Source organism: Garra rufa, chromosome 9 (genome assembly GCF_049309525.1).
Source record: "Garra rufa chromosome 9, GarRuf1.0, whole genome shotgun sequence".
NCBI classification, from domain to species: Eukaryota; Metazoa; Chordata; class Actinopteri; order Cypriniformes; family Cyprinidae; genus Garra; species Garra rufa.
The window spans coordinates 33,236,683-33,243,925 of record NC_133369.1 but is presented as its reverse complement, the minus strand read 5'-3'; positions in this window follow the sequence as shown (position 1 = coordinate 33,243,925).

The following is a 7,243-nucleotide window of genomic DNA, read 5'->3' as shown; positions in this document are numbered from 1 at the left end:
CTTGTATGCATGTTTTATACAAATTACATAATCTGAGAATATTTGTTTTCCATTTGAATTAGTTCATTTAAAAGTAGACATTTGACTCTCTGTAGACATATTTTTTAAGTCTGTAAGGCAAGTATACACAGAGTTTTATCCTGAAAAGCACATCCTGTTTGCTTTCATTAATTTACAAAAGCACAGCATTTCGTTGTTATTCTGAGTGCACAAAAATAAACGTTGAGTTTTTACATATTCGAAAGATGTATTACTTTTATCTGTATGATGAAAAATTACGGAGTATTTTAAGAGCAAGTGACCGCATCAGCGCCTTCATTTGTCATGCAGTAAGCGTGCTACTATTCTGCTTCCACAGTCCACACAAACACTTGAATAGCACACATTTTTCTAGGATAACATTAGATTAAGCAGCCATTTAAAGTTGCTACTACATGCATCTTTCAGATGAAAAAGCCATATTTGAGGTCGATGAATGATAGGTGAGCGTTTGGATGTCCTGTGCCCGATGTACTACCATTGTATTAAAGGGGTCATCGGATGCAAAACTAACTTTTACATGTTGTTTGAACATTAATGTGTGTTGGCAGGTTGTGTACACAACAATCCACTCAGTGGTATTTTTTTAATCTTTAAAAGTAATATCCCCTTTTTAAAATCAGGTAATTCTCAGCTTCTTGTCATTGTGACGAAATACAGTTGATTGACATGAGCATCTTACCTTAGACCCAAACTGAAACAGTCCGAATACGATTGCCATTGTGTCGATTCAGGTGCAGAGGAAGACTCTAATTGAGCGATTGAGGTGTTCTGTTGTTGAATGTAATCATGAACATAGCAGTAGTCATTTACTCGCGACATCTGAGCCGCTTAAAAGGAAGAGGACAACGTTACTTTAGTTTTTAAAAAGAAAGCGCCTATCCCAATCTACATGTCTATGTTCGTGTAAATCATTCGTGATGCAGCTTCACCCACAGCAGAAGTGAGTATAAGTAAGGAATAATTGATGGCAGAATTCTATGGCCCGAAGTCAATTATTCCGCTTATACTACAGTTACCACACCTCAAGACATCGATCAGATGATATATTTCAAGACATTCGTCCGGTTTTTATCCTTAAAACGCTATTGTGAGTAGGATTAATTTCTTACACACGCAGCTCATCCAACAGCTTCGTTGCTAGTTCCAAAACGTCATTTTAGACCTAGTAACGACGCTTGAGCCATTGATAGCAAACTAATGCAGTTAATAATGAAGTTTAGACCGACCGACAGACAAGCAGACGGACGGCAAGAGAGGGGGGAGAGAGTTTAAGATCGTAAATTACCTCTCTCAAGTCTGTGTGTCTCTCAAAGGTGACTGGCAGCATCGTCTCTACTGACAGTTAAACTTTAAGTTAATTTTCTTCAAGACCACGCCGTTGTTACCTCGCGTGAGAATTGTCATGTCGTTTTTAAGTTGTTTATCGTCATCGTCAGAGATGCGCTAACAACATTAGCGTGAATGCTAACGTGAGTGCTAACTGTATGTGTGTGCATCTGTGAGTGAGAGAGAGCGAGAGAAATAGAGTATGTGCTTTTCGTACATAATAAAACGTAATATTGTGGAAAAAACATGGACATAATCTGTCGTTTTTATCCTGTTGTTTACCGTATGTATTAGTTTTGCCATTGTCACTGTCACTTTTGGTTATTTTGCCATTTTGGGCTGTAAGGACCTTTGAAATAACTGAAATGTGAGGCGAAGTGATATAGACATGTACTGCGGTCAAAAGCTGCCTGGAACTACGTTCGCTGCGCGTTTCCCTGAAAATAATGCACACCTCTAGAACGTTCGTCAGCCAATCAGATTCAAGCATTCAACGGCCCTGTAGTATAAGGGTTTTTTATGCATCTTTGCAAATGGCCTTTCTTAATAATATGCTTGTTGGCAAATTTCGCTGATAAACGCGGCTAAATGCAGCTAAACGCAGTTAAGTGCGGCTTAAGTAAACATTACAGCTCATAATCCCTCAACAGAGAGGGACGGGGCGAGCAGAGCTCATTTGCATTTAAAGGGCCCATGCGATAAAATGAGCTGATATTTTGAAGAGCTGATTTTGACAAGGTAAAAGGGTGTTTTTTTACACTACTATTGAGAATTTTTTTACCAAAGTATATTAGAGACTTTTCATTAAGACCCTAAAGAATTATATGAACTCTTGGAAAATGGGCATCCGATGACCCCTTTAACACAGACCAGCCGTTATTGATCTATCCGTCACGGACTGCATGACTTAACCAATTCCTGTGGAATTTATTTTCTGCGACTAATAAAATTAATAAAGCCTCTTCTCGCTGACTAGCTGTTAGTCAAATATTAGGGGGCAGCCCTAATATAAATAAAAATTTTTTTTTGGAAAATGGCTGATCGTTTCGCTAGACAAGACCCTTATTCCTTGGCTGGGATTGCGTAGAGCCCTTTGAGGCTGCATTGTAACTTCAATTTAGACCTTCAACCCACTGATTCCCATTGAAGTCTGCTGTTTTAACTTCTTTTCAACTGAAGAAAGAAAGACATCAAAATCTTGGATGACATGGGGGGTGAGTAAATTATCAGGAAATTTTAATTCCAAAGTGACCTAATCCTTTAACACTGTTCAACAAGGCTTTGCCTTTCCAGAGCTTTTGTTCATTGTCAGTTAAAATTATTTAACATTTATTTTTTTGGCTTTGATGATTTCATGAAGAACATTTACCATCAATGGAGCCTTACCATTGCACCAAAGGTTCTTTTTAGTGAAAAAAAATGTCCTTTAGATTATTAAAACATTCTTCACACTACAATCTTAAAAATAAAGGTGCTTAAAAAGGTTTTTCACAGCAATGCCATAGAAGAACCATTTTTGGTTCCACAAAGAACCAGTCAGTCAAAGGTTCTTTAAAAAAAACATCTCTTTCTTACCTTTTTATAATCTGAAGAACCTTCTTTTACCACAAAAAACCTTTTGTGAAACAGAAAGGTTCTTCAGATGTTAAAGGTTCTTTATGGAGCCATTTAGACAAAAAAGGTTCTTCTATGGCATTGTAAAGCACCTTTATTTTTAGCAGTGTAGACAGATTGATTCTTTTAAAGCATTGATCACTGAAAGGTTCTTTGGAATCACTGTGAAAGTCCACCTTTTGGTGAGAAGGTTGTGGCTGCAGTGCAGGTGGGCATAGCTTGACATCCAGCTCAGCTTCTCTGGATGTAATGGGTGGAGCTAAAAGTTCGAACCACACCCTAACCCTAAACAATAACCCTATCCGTAAACGTAAATAGATCAAGCTTCACCCTTTAGGTCCACAGAGGTGGAGCTGGACTAGATCAAGTTCAACCAATTTGACCCATTTGACTCTTGTGCTGCTTTTGGAATCTTTTTTAAAAGTACTGGGTTTTCCAGTCCATCCACTTCAATGTATGCAGTCCATTTATCCAGAGAATTCCGACTGATTATTCTAACAGTGCAGTGTCTAAACTTTGTGGAGTTTAGCTGATATATTGGATTGCCTGTGTTTTTTCTTTATATGAATCTCTGATATTTGCCCTTTTTGATATATGCTATGTCATGTTTGCTACACCATGTTTTAGAAAATCTTTTTTTAGTAAGAATATCTAGACATATTATTTCAAGAAAAATATGTGCAATATTTATTTACTTTAATTACATTATGTATTAGTTATTTATTTGATTAAATATTAATATATTCAAATATTCAGTTGACCAAACCTTTGGTTGTTTACAAAGTTTGCTGAGGACTAAGGTCACTGTAAGGTCACTGGTGACTGTCCAGTTTTGAAGAATGAAACATCTTCATAAGTAGAGCATATACATGGCAGTTAGCAAATGCAGAATTGAAGATCTTTCTAGACAACCCATTACAGTCCATGATAGACCTCCTAAATGATTTCCATCAAGGTCTGAGTATTAGGAGTGAGACATGAGAATGAATCTGCGCTGTCAAACCCAAAGAGCTACAGCATGTACTTTGAACGGCAGATTAATCAAAAAGATACTAAAAAAGTTGGCTACTTCCTGATTTTGTAATGCGTTTAATGACTGTCACATTTTGTTTGAGTTATTGACACAGCTGCTGACTTCATCACCTGCTTAAAGAGGCAGAGGATGTGCACACAAACAGACTGTCTAGATAAAGCAGAAGACTGTGATTGTTCTGCCACCCCAATGCGCCTTGCATACGTTGACAGACAGATAACTCCTCTACCAATCACCACGCTGAAGCAGATACACAGTTTACTTCGTTTAATGGATGACTGGAAGTAGGGTAAAACTGAAAAGAACAAATTAAATTTTAGTACACTTAGAGAAAAAGGAATATTTCACATACTGTACACATGGCTAGTACAACAAACACATTATGCGATAACACTGCATATAAGTCTGCACTGATGCATATAGAATAAAGTACTGTACTGAAATCTTACACATTCCAAACTGTATACTAAATAAATAGCAACATACTGCACCAAAATAACTGAATAACAATATGTAACCGCAACACAAGTCACACATTTGTGTATAACACAATTAACACATGGTGACGCACACCTGTATAAAGATTCATATGAAAGTCTGTAAATAACACAAAATACTATCAAATATAGTTGAATTACTCTTTAACATAAACTCACATACCAACGATACTTCCGAAAGACAAGAAATGTAGCAGATGACTAAGGATGAAAGGAACCACAATAGCAGGCTGCTCTGTTCCATGCAATAGACTGAAGCTGGTCCTATATTGATGACATCATCAGCAAGTTGCAACTCTTAAAGGAGCCAGCACCTATTGCTATAATGTCACACATGACAACACACTCCCCGTCTGGTATCACAAGATACCAAACCTACTAGCGATAAACTAAGAGAGAAACACGCCAGTCTCTGAATTAGTCTGAAGGAATGAGCATTACCACTTCAGTTATGGGTCTGATGAAAAATTTTGACTCTTCTTTATCCATGACCCTGATCTCCACTTTTCGCACCCTTCCATCTTCACTTGGGAACACTCTAGAGATGCGCCCCAGGGGCCACTGGTTACGTTTGGACTGATGGTCTTTCATAAGAACTACACTGCCCTCTGTGATGTCTTGCCTTTTCAATTGCCACTTCTTCCTAGGTTGTAATGTAGAGAGATATTGTTTTCGCCACCTGTCCCAGAAGGTGGAGGCCAGACTTTGTACCTGTTTCCACTGCTTTCTGTAAAGGTCGGCATGATCAAACTCTCCAGGTGGACAAGGACAAAGACCGTACTTATGAGTGAGCAACGTTGAGGGGGTGAGTATGAGAGGGTCCTCCGGGTCCATAGAAACCGGCACCAACGGTCTGGAATTTATTATTGCCGTCGCCTCCGCCATGAATGTTGTGAGAACCTCGTGTGTGATTCTTGATGGTCCCAGCTGCAGCATCATTGAGTCCAAAATCTTCCGAGTTATCCCAATCATCCGCTCCCAGACCCCACCCATGTGGGAAGCGTGAGGAGGGTTGAAAATCTATGAACATCCTTGTTCTGCAAGAAACTTTGTGATCTTAGTTTCATCCAAGTTGGAGGGCATGTCCAGTTCCCTGCACGCTCCTACGAAATTTGTCCCTCGGTCCGAGCGTATCTGCTTTACTGGACCACGAATGGCAATGAAGCGTCTCAGAGCGTTTATGAAACAGGATGTGTCCATAGACTCCATTACCTCGATATGGACAGCTCTGATGGTTAAACAGGTGAACAACACCGCCCATCTCTTGCTGTTCGCAAGTCCTCCTCTAGTACGGCGGGCAGAAATGGTCCAAGGACCAAACACATCGGTCCCTACGTAAGTAAATGGGGGTTCTGTGTTGACTCTGTCCACTGGCAGATCGGCCATCTTCTGTGTTTCAGTTCGTCCACGCAGTTTTCGGCAAATCACACATCCAAAGATAAGGGAACATATGCATCTTTTGGCTCCCACAATCCAAAAGCCTGCCAAACGAATGGCACCTTCCGTGAAGTGTCTCCCTTGGTGTTGAGATTGCTCGTGATAATGTCTCACTATCAAAACTGCAATGTGATGTCGTCGTGGAATGATGATGGGAGTGATTTCTTCAAATCCAGTGTTCACTCGAGGAATACGACCGCCGACTCTGATAAGTCCATTCTCATCTATGAAGGGATTCAATGTAAAAAGGGGACTGTTCTTTGGGATATTCCTGTTATCTTTGATGCATCTGAATTCCTCAGAGAAAACTTCCTGTTGCACAGCACGAATGATGGCTTTCTTGGCTCGGCTCAATTCGTCTACACTATATGGTGTCGAACAACGATGCCATCCTTTGCAATCTTTCCCATCGTTGACCAGCTCTCTTTTATAGGTCCGTACAATGTGTATTAGACATGCAATAGCACGAAGGAGCTCCTTCCAATTCGAGAAGCGCTGGAAACGTTCTGAGCCTAGCTGACTGTCCTTCGTTAAGGTGACAAATGTTGACACTTCAGGACGGACTTCGACATCTGTCATAGGGTCAACAAGATCAAACGGGCCTGAGGAGAGGTATGTCTGGTTCGGGCATGACAAGAATGGAGGACCGGTAAGCCATGTCGTGTCTTTCAGATAGGCTGCAGGTACAGATCTTGTTGCGTGGTCTGCTGGATTCTGATCACTTGCCACATAATGCCATTGCAGAGGGTTTGTGCTTCTTCTGATTCTTAGTACTCGGTTATTAACAAAGACGTGGAACCTGCGCTTCTCATTATGAATATAACCAAGTACCACTTTACTGTCTGAAAAGAAGTTCACACGGTCAAACTCTGTATCCATTTCAGACATTATAAAGTCAGCCATCTGCACAGCTAACACTGCACTGCAGAGCTCAAGTCGTGGGATGGTCAGCTCTGGCCGGGGAGCTAGCTTGGCTTTCCCCAAGATGAAGCTTATCTTGCAGCTCCCATCAGGATTTGAACTTCTGATATAAGCTACTGCAGCTATAGCCAAGACAGAAGCATCTGAGAAGATGCAAAGCTCTCTCTGTGAAACTTCAGAAGAGAAATCTTTTGTATAATGTCTTGGGATCTGGAGATGATGAAGCTCTTGAAGAGAGTCCTTCCATTGCTGCCAAGGTCCCATCTTCTCTGGAAGCAGAGGTGCATCCCAGTCGCATGACTCAGTTGTAAGCTCTCTTATCAGAGCTTTGCCACGGATGACAACTGGAGCTGCGAACCCAAAGGGGTCGTAT